Source organism: Leopardus geoffroyi, chromosome B2 (assembly GCF_018350155.1).
Source record: "Leopardus geoffroyi isolate Oge1 chromosome B2, O.geoffroyi_Oge1_pat1.0, whole genome shotgun sequence".
NCBI classification, from domain to species: Eukaryota; Metazoa; Chordata; class Mammalia; order Carnivora; family Felidae; genus Leopardus; species Leopardus geoffroyi.
Window position 1 is genome coordinate 12,579,073 of NC_059332.1, and position 12,902 is coordinate 12,591,974.

Consider the following 12,902-nt stretch of genomic DNA (forward strand, 5'->3'; position numbering starts at 1 on the left):
CGTTGTGGGTAGTTGAGGTATATGGCCACTCTGCTGGTCATTCTGGATAACTGAGCTGGAAATGACACAGCCTTCTATCTGGTTTGTGTAGTGTGGGAAGAGTCGTCGTCACCTAAGGGTAGTCACTAATGTCGTATGTCAACAACGTGGCTGCCAGACTTCTCTCCTCTCTTAGGGTTGGGCTAGCTTGGAGGTATCTTCCTACTTCGTATCCAAACCGTGGGAAGAAGGGGTATCATCTTCCTCTGGCTGAGAAACCAAGACTCGGCCTCATGACTGGCGCAGGTAACGCAGCCCCGTATTAGCTTGACTTTTGCAAGGGTGACACCTGAGTCATCCTGGAATAGCGCGAAACAAAGATAGTTTTCATGAGGTCACCTCTTAGGCGTGCTATGAGGTATTAAGTGTTCTGCAGAATTAGACTCAGAAGAGCTTACATTTCATGCCAGTCTGTGAAAGGTGGTCACACATGTGTGACCAAGGAGAGCGAGGTTAAGGATGCAGACAGAGACTTCCTCTTACCTGGAGATTGTGAGTTTTTCACTGTTCTCATAAAAGATGGGGTGGCTTTGCCTTCATTACAGGGATTTCTTTTACCTTTCTTTGCCCTTCCCTGTGGCCTTCCTTCCCTAACTTTTACTCCTGCCTGTAATCGACTCTCCTCCTGACCCACTGTCGAGTCGCGTCTCTGGGGATATAGCACTCAGAAAGAGTATTGCATGAATGCTGCCCATATCACAAATCTGTGCGGAGTTCCCCCTGAATCACAGAAGCCCTCATATTCTCTTTTGGTCCAAATGATTCCTAGATGTGAAGGCTCTCAGATTGTAACTGATTTCCGAGAACGCTCAAATTCCTTAGCGGCCTGCCATAATCCAGCCATCTCACGCAAGGCTCACTTGGCTGTCTTTGGGTTTTCCTGGTCCAAAGAGATCATTTGAAAAGCTCCCATGGAGGGCCAAGTGCTCGCAAAGTTGTTTTTTATTTTTTTTAATTGTGAGAAAATGTATGTAACATCGAATTTTCTACTTTTCTCATATTTATTTTTAAGAGAGAGAGCGAGAGAGAGGGAGAATGCCAGCAGGGGTGGGACAGAGAGAGGGACACACAGAACCCAAAGCAGGCTCCAGGCTCTGAGCGGTCAGCACAGAGCCCGACGCGGGGCTCGAACTCACGGACCACGAGATCATCACCTGAGCCGAAGTCGGACGCTTCACCGACGGAGCCACCCAGGCGCCCCGAGAATTTACTATTTTTAAGTAGCAGTTCATAGCCATCAAGTACATTCACGCCGTTGTGCAGCCGTCCCCCTCCATCTATCTCCAGAATGCTTTTCATCTTCCCAAACTGAAACTCTGGACTCATTAAGCAGTAAATCCCCATTCACCCCTCCTGCTACCAGCTCCGGGCATCCACTGGTCTACTTTTTATCGCCATGGCTTTTACTATTCTGGGCACCGCATACAGGTGGAATCATGCAGTGTTTGTCTTTTTTCGTGGCTGGCTCATTTCACTCAGCAAACGTCCTCAGGGTTTGGGCATGTTGTGGCCCGTGTCAGAGTTTCTGGCCTATTTAAGGCTGAATAGTATTCCGTTGTATGATCTACCACGTTTTCTTTATTCACACTTGAGCCGCTGCTTCTGCCTTGTGGGTGTTGTGCATCGTGCTGCCGTAAACCTGGGTATACGCAAACATGTGTTCAACCCCCAGCTTGCACACCTTTCGGGCACACATCCAGAAGTGGAGTTGCTGGACCGTGTGGTAATTCCGCGCTGAATTTTTGGAAGGACCTCCATCCTGTTTTGCACAGCAAATGCACCATTTCTCGTTCTCACTGGCCGTGCGCGAGGGTTGCGATTTTTCCGCATCCTGGCCAACATGTGTTGTCTTCTGTTTTCATTGCTTTGTGTTTGTTGTTGTCATGTGTATAGCCATCCTCCTGGGGTGTGAACGGTCTCATTGTGGTTTTGATCTGCACTCCCCTAATGACGAGAGATATCGAGCAGCTTTTCATGTGCCGGTTGGCCGTTTGTATGTCTTCTGGGGAGGAATGTCCATTCAATTCCTTTGCCCAGTTTTTAATCAGGTTGTTTGTTTTTTGTGGTTGCACAGCTCTCGTCTTGATTGCCTGGATAGTACACTACTTCAAGAGGCTACTGGACATTTATCTGATGTTCTGTGGGACAGCCTATTCTCTTTGCACGTACGTTAATGCAGGGAGAATGCACGGAGACTTGCTGGTCTGTGAAACTCCACCTCGTACTGAAAAATTTGCCCTTGCTGCTTATTGTGGGGGAAGTTTAACGGTGGATACCGCCAACCTAAGTCATTCACGGCTTTTGACTACTGGATGTTATTGCCATCTAACTTTGTGCTGAGGTGTTCACCTTAAAAATAGAACTTTCAGTTCTTTGTTGGCAAAAATGGGTTTATTCGGGAATGGCAAAGAGCAGCTGTTGGGGACATGGAAGCTACGGCAAAACCACGGGCAAGTCAAGCACACAAAAGAAAGGGACGTTATTTTATGGAACAGGAGGACGTTGGGAGGAGTTGTTTGGGATGAAAATCTATTGGAGAAGAGCACGAGTTCAAGGTGATGAGCGTTTCTCACTGGCTGAGTGTTCGAGGGGTGGTTGAGTGCTAGCCAGAGCTGTGAGGTGCATCTTCCCCTGGTGGGACCCGCGATTGTTGATTCTTGCCTGCTGCTGATTCTCGCCTTGGGGTCTGTAACGGACAATTTTCCTACGATTGATGTTGAGTAGTGCAGCTCCCCTTCTAGTCTCCCAAGTCCACTTGAGTGACGTTCCCTTTGTTAATGTTCACATAAACGAAAACACAATCTATTTCGAGGAAGAGGAGAAGCAGAGATGATGTCTTATTTCCCAGCATCATGATATTCTGGACCAGGGGTTGACAAACTCTGGCCTGTGGGCCAATTCCCACCCGTACCCGTTTTTGTAAATAAAGTTTTATTGCAACACAGCCACGCCCATCGGGATCGTATTGTCTGTGGCTTCTGCGGTGCCGCAGTGGGCGGAGCTGAGCGGTCGCGATGGAGATCATCGGGCCCTGAAACGTTTGCTACCTGGCCGTTTCCTGAAAAAGTTTGCCAGCCCTTGGCTGTTGTCGACACTTGAGAGGTGCCATGTTAAACGTCCTGTCTATGATACAGAGATGTTGACACTGCGTTTTCATTCTATAGTGAGCACTTTGAAAACTATAAAGATCACATAGATACGAGTATTACAGCTTTTAAAGTATTTCCTGAACTCCAGCTATATGTGTCCCAAAATTGTGTCCTTAAGGCCTTTGTGATTTGATCGGGGCACCTCCTGTGCCACTGCCCGATGTGCCTGAAACGTCCCTGCCGCAGGCAGCACATTTGAGAGCCGGAGTATCTAACTCTTCCCTTTCCCCCTTGCCAGGTCCTATTCATATTGAACTTTGGTGAAGGAGCCTTGGTCTCTAACTCAGTGACGGAGGCTGCAGCCCGGACAGGGCCCTAAAGTGTAGAGCATGAAAAACATGCTGCCTTTCACCCTAAAAATAGCATCGGCTTCTCTTGCTCCCTCCCCCCAAGTCAGAGGGGCGGCTTTGCTAAGGCAGTGACTGCCGGCTCCGGAATTTTGAGATCCTGCTGTTTGCTGACTTTGTTTCGTCTCCTGTTTAGCCTTTTGGCGTTGCTTACAATAAACCTACACTAACTGCTCAAAGAATCGTTCAGGTATATGGACACTGCCTTTGAAAAGTCTGCGTGGTGTGTTTAGGCAATTCAAGAATAGTAAACATTGGGTATAAGATATTGTATAGAGGGGCGCCTGGGTCATTAAGCGTCGGCTTCAGCTCAGGTCATGATCTCACGGTTCGCGGGTTTGAGTCCCATGTCGGGCTCTGTGCCGACAGCTGGGAGCCTGGAACCTGCTTCAGATTCTGTGTCTCCCTCTCCCTCTGCCCTTCCCCCACTCATACTCTGTCTCTCTCTCTCTCTCTCAAAAATAAATAAAACATTAAAAAAACCTTTTTTTTTAAAGATATTGTATATATTACTTTATTACATTGTATATAATATCCTTTGAGACCACTAGAAAATCCCCCCCCTCCACACACACACCACCACACACACACCCTCACAAACACAGATACCCAAGAAATCATCAAGCTGAGAGTAGCATCTACCTGAAAACGTTTTCTTATACACAGTGGTTGGTAGGGCAGTCATTTGTATAATCCAAATAGGATCCCGATAATGGATGCACCTGGCGAGATGTCACATTTTATTGCAGATATGATATTTATCTAAAGGCAAAATATAGGAGTGCTTGGGTGTCTCAGTCTTTTGGGCATCTGACTTCGGCTCAGCTCATGATCTCGCAGTTTGTGAGTTTGTGAGTTTGAGTCCCGCATCCGGCTCTGTGCTGACAGCTCAGAGCCTGGAGCCTGCTTCGGATTCTGTGTGTGTGTGTGTGTGTGTCTCTCTCTCTCTCAAAAATAAACATTAAAAAAAATTTTTTTTAATAAAGGCAAATATATAATCTCTGTTCCATTTCACGGAATCTTACTGCCCCAACTGAAATGTATCGGTGAAGTGATAGGCATTAGTTGTAATAGTGCTGATATGTTAAGAACTTTGTAGTCCTTTTTCTTTACTTTTTGAGAAGGAAAAATCTCCCCCAGAATCTAGCAATCAGTATTTCTCTCCAAGAGCTGGTACTCCAACCTATTGTGATTATAATTACTCTCCTTGAAAACCAATCCCCAGACACTATCCCCCTCTTCGGTTACAGGCTTTGCTGTTGAGGTTAGATCTAGTGGGAGGGCTGTTTTGCAAATGATTTTCTTCCCTCGGTATAAGGGTATGTTTTTGTTTTGATATTTGTGTATTTTTACTTCCCAAGAGCAGATCTCCACTACATTTCTTCGTATGTATTTACCATTCCAATGTGAAGATAAGTTCTGCAATTCAGATCTTGCCCCTTGAAGTTCTAGGGACTTCTCAGAACAACTTGGTGTCATTCGTGCATGCCTTCTTGTTTATGGCCCGGTGAGAATTCATTCATTTCTGTGTATTTTATATGCCAGGCACTGGGCTAGGTGTTGGGAAAACAGAAATAAATGATGTAAATTCCAGGCTCTCGGAGCTGGGCTGCAGTTTAGTGGGGGAGATGTGTACCCACAAAGATGTATTTTGGAATACGGGATGTGCTTCTTGTAGAGCAATGTATGACACACAATATTCAGTCTGGAGGAATCTGTAAACTTACTTAAATCTTTACATTGAGTTAGACTGTGGATAAATTTACCAGATGAGAAACGCACAAATATTACTTTTTCTATGGTGAGGTAATAAATGGAAAAACTGAACGAAATAAAGTGCATCTATTGTAACCAATGGCCCCCAGCAAGGCCAGTGCTCTCGCACCGCCGTTGTTCGGTTGGCATGCTTTGTGTCTGGGTCATTAACATTGCGTTGAGGTCAGATGAGAGTGTGTTCCATCTGCCACGCTTTGATAAGTAAAGTAAAATGCTGATGGAGATCATTTAAGATCGTCTCTGTGCTGTTGATTGCATGCTTGTGGCTCATAATCAGAATGATGCAAAGTAATTGTTAGACCAACTTGCCAAGGCTACATTTTGTGTCGCTGCAACTGTCAGCACTTTGGTCCCGCTGTTCTGCCTGGAGAATGCTTGCCTGGCACCTGTTGGGCGACTAAAGCACTGCTCACCACCGCATGTCCTGGATAACTTTTGTTCGGGCATCCTTGCTTGCTGCCTCCATTAAACAACCTGAGGGGCGCCCGGGTGGCTCAGTCGGTTCAGTGTCCGACTTCGGCTCAGGTCATGATCTCCCAGCCCATGAGTTTGAGCCCCGCGTCGGGCTCTGTGCTGACAGCTCAGAGCCTGGAGCCTGCTTTGCATTCTGTCTCTCTCTCTCTCTCTCTCTCTCTCTCTCTCTCTCTTTCTCTCTGCCCCTCCCCTGCTCATGATCTGTCTCTCTCAAAAATAAATAAACATTAAAAACAACCACAACAGCCCGAAAAAGGAGTTTCTGCTTATTTGGTGCAAGTAAATGCTCTTTTGTGTGTGTTGCACAGAATGGTATTTAACTGAAGCTTTTCTTATAAAAATCCACATGCGTGGTGCCAGGACACTCAGTACGTGCTTGTAGCTAATATTAAGGAATCCAGTGTGATTGCCTAGGATGATACTACATGATCGTACAATGAGAAGATACGCATTTCCAAAGTCAGTAGTCCAAAAATAGATTGTACGTGTGTGGGACATAGAGTAGCACAGTTTTCCTGGCTAGATCATCATTGCCAGAGGTATGCAGTTGGACGAAGATGTTAGAATTTAAGGTACAATTTTCCACGTCTCTACAGGTCTGAGATACGGAATGAGTGTTGGGCCACCCCACGTGCACCATCAGAAGATAGGAAGGACCCTTTGAAAGCAAATTTAAGAATGCGCATCATTTAGCCTTGGAGACACAGCATAGCATACAGCGTGGCCCGGCCCTCTGGTTCTTTATCATGGAGAAAGCAGAGACCACAACAGAGTTAAGCAAAGCGAAACCTCTGTTCTTATAAGACGTTCACTGTCAGATCTAGGGACAGCTCACTGGCTCCTGAATTTTGCCACCAAAGGAGATCTGTTAAGAGTCACACAGCCCATATTCTGTGCTAGAAAGTCCCTAGTGTGAGTAGCGGGGGAGATGTTTTTCAGATTCCATCCAGGGCTAAAATTTAAGATCTGTGTTCTTATCTCCTAATGTTGACTCTTCATGTGGTCAAGACAGAACAGTAGAAGTCTCTTCCAAGAGCATGAGTCCTTCACAGACCGTCACTTCCCCTAAAAATTGCATCAGCTGGACAGGGGATGGGTGAAGTTTGGGGAACTTTGGTTGGAAGGTAGAATGCAAAGTGGCCTAGCACCTGTTCATTGGCTGTTTCAGAAGTCAAACGGTGATGTCTCTCTTCTTTGTTTCTTCACGTTTGGTCTCTCTGGGATTTCCCAGTTGGTGTCAGATCTGGCATTCCTCTGCTGCCACAGTTAAGTCCTGTCTTTCTCTGTTGCTCCCTGCCAGTCCCCCCATGTCCTGCCTGCTTGTCCCGGCAGTGCTGGCAATCCTTAGAAGGGTTGATTACGTTAACGACTGGAGGAGGAATCAGCACCCTTGCTCTTTGCCGGTTGTGGGGATACGTCCACTCCCGAGCCTTCCCTCAAAAGCGGTATTTTCCTAAAATTTTGCCAGTCCGTCGCATTTCGAGGTATGGCACGATTTTCTCAATCAGGGACGAGGATGTGTCGTGCAACTCAAGCAAAACTGTATCACGTATGTTTTAGCAACTCAACCATTCCCTTCAAGAAGGAAGCTAGATTAGAAATATGGGGGCTGCACAAACACTCCACCTCTAGACGTTTTCTAAACATGGTAAATTCTGATTGTTTTTCAGGTTTTGAAGTTTATGTAATGTGATGATGATTTTTAAGCCCAGATCCACTCAAGGATCTACAATGTTCAGTTTACCTTTCTGTCATGAAGTAACTTTACCGTCATCACACTGAAACAGGACACACTTACGATTTTGTAGCTGGAGTAGACACCTCTATCCATCATTGGCCCCGGGCTTTGAAGTGTCGTCCCCTTCCAGTAGATTGGAAACTCGCTGAATGCTGTCCTTTGTGATATTATTCCCTGTGGTGTTAGGGCCGGTTTGTAGTCTTCTAACGGACACCCACTCAAACCCAAACAATTTTTCGTTAAGACCTCTGGTGTTTATATCGTCTGCTTTTTCTGTATCTTGACAAAAATGTCAAAGGAAAGAACCATGTGCTACCACACGTGGTACCACATTTCTCATAAATGTGGGGCACTTTGGTAGACTCTGTACCACATTTCTCATAAATGTGGGGCACTTTGGTAGACTGTACATTTAGCCCCTGTTTATCGAGTGGTTCATTCTTTCCACGCGCTGCTCTTGTAGTTTAAGAATTTTGATGGTGGGACGCCTGGGTGGCTCAGTCAGTTAAGCGTATGACACTTGATCTCAGCTCAGGTGTCGATCTCAGGATTGTGAGTCTGAGCCCCACATTGGGCGCCACACCGGGCGTGAAGCCTGCTTTGAAAGAAATAACATTTTTAAACTGAAAAATTAAAAAGAATTATGATGGGGATGGATTTATTGATAGGAAAAGAGGTTTGTAATATAATAAGTAAAATATTATCGGGCTGAAAAACAATGTGAATACTACCATAGTATGCTATGACTAAACAATAGGTGTGTATATAATTTTATTTATTTAAGTATACGTCTAATAAATTCTGTGCACTTGAGTGTAGGAGAGAGCCTAGAGCCTTGTGAGCCAAAATGTGCATAGTGATTGTTAGTGGGGCCTGCTGATTTGCTCCCTTTGGGCTGTTTCCTCGTGTATATTATCTAATTGTTCACGGTAAATGTTCTACTTGGCTCTCATTTGTCTCATCTAATTTTGAGGGGTTGCAGAGAAAGAGAATGCAATACAGGTGCTCACATTTTGATAAATTACGAAATTATAAAAATCTCTCCTGTGTCATCTGGATTGTTGCAGACAGAGAAATGTGTTGTGTCACCTAGCGTCAAAGCGTTTTCTTTTTCCTAAGTGCCTTCTACGTCCCAAGCCACCCACCAAGAGCTTGAAACGTGATACACGGTGGGTACAGTATTGCCCCCGAGGAAAGAAAGGGTCCTGAGCGTGTATGCGCCTTGAGTCCCACAGCTGATGTGCGACGGACCTGAGATGCCGACTCGGGTCTGACTCCGAAAATCAGCTTTTCTGATCCCTGTGGTTCTGACTGTAGACATCTTGCCACTGTGAGGATGAAAACGGTTAATTTATGCGAGCGGATCATTAAAGTGTTGCTTTAAAAAGAAGGTGCTGAGAGATGGCACCAGCTTTGGACCCTCCTTTGCTCCTGTGTTGTTACCCTGGAGTGTTTTCAGGTAGACCGTGAACTTCTCCAGAGGCAGAACCACATGGTCTGGGGAGCCCTCCCGTCCCCCAGCACAGCCTGAAAGTCTAGGAGGCAGGTTTCTCTCTCTGTGGCTGGGAGGTGCGCCTTGGAGATTCTGAGGCACTGGGTCTGGGAATCTGCCACCCGTGGGTGTCCTGAGGAGGAGACTGTCCCTACTGTCTGAACGGCCACAGCGCTCTCTTCCTTGTAGGGCAAGAGAGGAGCAGCAAGCAGTGGCTTCTTCCAGCTCGTAGACTTACTCCCAAATGCTCTGGGATCGTGTGAAACTTGCCACTCTCGGGAGCTAGACCAGCTCTGCCTCACGTTCCCTCCTAAGCCTGCAAAGGCGTCTTTGAAACAGTCTCTGGAAATTTTTAAAAACTTGGATCTTGAGCAGAGTTCCTTATGTGACAGAGATTACACAGCCTGTTGAAGTCACCCCTGATCTCCCTTCGTCTTTCAGGCTTCCGCTTCCAACATTCACATCCTCTCCGTTCTTTCCCACACTTGATCCCAAAACGCCGTGGCTTCTTCGTGGGATTACTCAGTTGGCCCGAGATGTGGCCTCCAGCGCCTCTCGACCAAGTTCACATTCCCATAGGAACCCAATTACAGATCCCTGTGGGGTTACTGACTTCAGCGGGGGGGTGCACGGAGTTGTGGGTGTACATTTTGTGGTGGGGAAGGGGTGTGGGGAGAGGGCACAGGGCAGTTATGGGGTACACTTCATTAAGGCATCTTCAGTTAGCCCCACCGTGGGACCACAGACAGTCCGCCTGAAAAATGGGATTTTAACAGATCCCCCTGAAAAATGGTTTCCCGGGCACCACCATATACATCACAAGGTTCGTGCATTTCGCGACAAAGGAATCTTGCACGGGGCGCCCGGGTGGCTCAGTCCGTTTAGCACCCGACTTCGGCTCACGTCACGATCTCACAGCTCATGGGTTCGAGGCCCGCGTCGGGCTCACCGCTGTCAGCTCAGAGCCTGCTTCGGATATTCTCTCCCTTTCTGCCCCTTCCCTGCTTGTGCTCTCTCTCTGAAAAATAAATAAATCTTAAAAAAAAAAAAATCATGCACATGCTTCCTTTCTGCATATTAAACGTTGAAAGCTCCTGTTTTCAAAATCCATGTGGTTGCTCAATCAGATGCCCACCATCCATCAGACAATTGTGCGCCTACTAAGTGGCCCAAGTGCTGGGAGCTGGGATTTTTTATAATCTCTGGGCCTGCACACCTGCACTGACCTCTAATACAGACTTCACGTTGTTCATTTAAAATCTTTTTCTCTTCCAGTTTTCCAAAGAAATTAGTCCTTTTTCTTGGTGAAAAGAAACCGGTCTGCCGTTTTCATAGGGTGAGTGCCCCTCTGACTCTTTTCTATGTTTTTACTTTATCTTTCATAATGTGTATGTATTTTTGATTATATTTTCGCATCAAGATTTTATCCGGTTATTGTGATGCTCCAAGAAAAAGTGCTTCATAGCAGGTGTTCTCTAGAAGTTTCTCCCACTTGGAACTAAAAGGTTCAGATCTCTTGCCTTCAGAAGGGAAGGCTTCTCTCTCGTATCTTTCTGCTGTTTCTTTTTGCCACACGCATGTTTTGCCTCTTATGAATTATTACCATCGTCGCTGTTACCTTGTGCAGCTAGCAGAGAGGATTAAGAGAGAAGGCTCTCTTTTTTCCCCCCATGACTTGCACAGAAATACAGCCGTGGGCAAGGAGAAACCGTCCGTTTTGTTCATAAGACACACTGTGTCTTGAGTATCGTGACAGGGAATAATAGGATGTGAACAGTACATGGGACCTTAGAGCCCATCTGGCAAAGGCCCTATGCACAGATGGGGCAACTGAGGCCCAGAGGGCTTCGTATCCTCTGTCCAGGGGCTTCTCAGACAGCGGTAGAGCTGGAGTGATGAGACGCACTTGACTCCAGCTGCGTGGTGGTTTCCCCTGCTTCCCCCCCCGCCCGCCCCTGACCCGACCCCACCCGGCACAGCACCGTCTTTGGAATCTCCTTTCTGAGGATACAAGGCTGCAGGTGGTTTGACCTGATAATATCCCTCTAAGGCACCTATCAAGAGGGATGCTGTTTAACTATTTAACTTTCTAGGAATCCTCCCTGGCTACTACCGAGAGGGGTTGGCCGAGCGGGAGTACCCGGGACGCTCCCGTCACGGACCTCATCTGGGAGGCGATGTTTTCCTTTGCGCCTCCCAAACCACTGCGTCCCCAGTGCCACGACACGAGCCCAGACTCGGCGGTGCGTCTGTTCTGCAGCTAGAAGCCGTGCTGCACCTGCAGATGCGTGCTGGCCAGCTGCGGACCTGCACCCCCCCCCACCCCCACCCCCCGGGACTGTCTGCACCTGCAGAGTAATGCCTAACAAGTTCCTGATGGTGCAGTACAGATTTGACCTGCAGTCGTAGACACTTCCGGAGAAACATTTCGTCATTAAAAAAAAAAAAAGGTTGTACTGGTTCTCACATGAGAGTGCTGTTGTGGAGTACGATGGAGAGAGGAGTGAGACAGTGATCGTCCTCCGGAACCCCAGAAGGCGGGCTGATCTGCGGTCCTTGCAAGGGTGCCTGTGCCAGAGCTGGCTCTGGACCGGGTTCATTGGGGTCGGAGAGCCAAATGCACGTATTTCCAAAGCATTCCGTCTCCGCGCGGGATGGTCCAAGTGTAGTATTGAGAAGCTGTGTCTATTGTTTCATCCACTTGGCAACTTAATCACCTTATCGTAACGAGTGGGAGCTTCCTTTCCATCCTAATGGGAGTCATCATTAAGGAACTCAATGGCTTTGTATTGGGGACGGAGACGGTTTGATTTCTAATGGAATCGGGAACATGGCTTTGCTACTTCACTGGCGATCATCTGCTTCCTACCCTAATCCTGACCCTCCTGTCCCGTCCCCAGATGCACGGAGCGCAGGAATGTGTATTTGTTAGGGGGTGCAACTTGAAGGTTTCCATATTCTCATCTTACCCAAGAAAAGCCCAACAGCTTTATCCCCAGAGCACACACCACCGTATATAATGTGGGGACGTGAGGTCCCCTGCTTCCTGGAGAACCCAAGGGTCTCTGTGGGATCAAGAAATGGATAAGACTAAAATAGACGGCAGTTAAGGGCCTCAGCAACGTGGGGAAGGGCCAGATCCCACACCTGCTTTGTACTTTTCATTTAGAGAAAGAAAGAAAGAAAGAAAGAAAGAAAGAAAGAAAGAAAGGGAGGGAGAGAGAGAAAGAAAATGAAAGAAAGAAAGAGGGAGGGAGAGAGAGAGAGAGAGAGAGAAAGAAGGAGGGAGAGAGAGAGAAAGAAAAAGAAAGAAAGTGGGAGGGAGAGAGAGAGAGAAAGAAAGAGAAAGAAAAAGAGGAAGAAAGAGGAAGAAAAACAAAGAGGGAGGGAGAGAGAAAGAAAGAAAAAGAAAGGAGGGAGAAGGAGAGAAAGAAAGAGGGAGAGAGAGAGAGAAAGAAAGAAAAAGAGAAAGAAAGAGGAAGAAAAAGAAAGAAAGAAAGAGGGAGGGAGAGAGAGAGAGAAAGTAAGAAAAGGAAAGAAAGAGGGAGGGAGGGAGAGAGAGAGAAAGAAAAAGAAAGAAAGAGGGAGGGAGGGAGAGAGAGAGAAAGAAAAAGAAAGAAAGAGGGAGGGAGGGAGAGAGAGAGAAAAAGGGAGAGAGAGAGAGAGAGAAAGAAAAAGAAAGGAAGGGAGATAGAGAGAAAGAAAGAAAAAGAGGGAGGGAGGGAGAGAGAGAGAGAGAAAAAGAAAGAAAGAGGGAGGGAGGGAGAGAGAGAGAAAAAGGGAGAGAGAGAGAGAGAAAGAAAAGGAAAGAAAGAGGGAGGGAGGGAGAGAGAGAGAGAGAAAGCAAGCAAGCAAGCGGCTGCTAGTGAGGCCTGAAGCGAGAACGG

General features: G+C 47.0%; 1 protein-coding gene across 11 annotated transcripts in view; it reads left to right on the forward strand.

Annotated features, from left to right (window-relative positions):
• The window catches only part of ATXN1 (ataxin 1), a 424,117-nt gene that overhangs the window by 209,476 nt on the left and 201,739 nt on the right, over nt 1-12,902 (forward strand). For 9 of the 11 annotated variants that reach the window (XR_006717031.1, XM_045497312.1, XM_045497308.1 and 6 more), the window contains one exon: nt 10,291-10,351. The exons of the other annotated variants lie outside the window; for them this stretch is intronic. The gene's annotated coding sequence lies outside the window, so the exon portion shown is untranslated. The remainder of the gene's footprint in view (nt 1-10,290; nt 10,352-12,902) is intronic. 11 annotated transcript variants of the gene reach the window in all.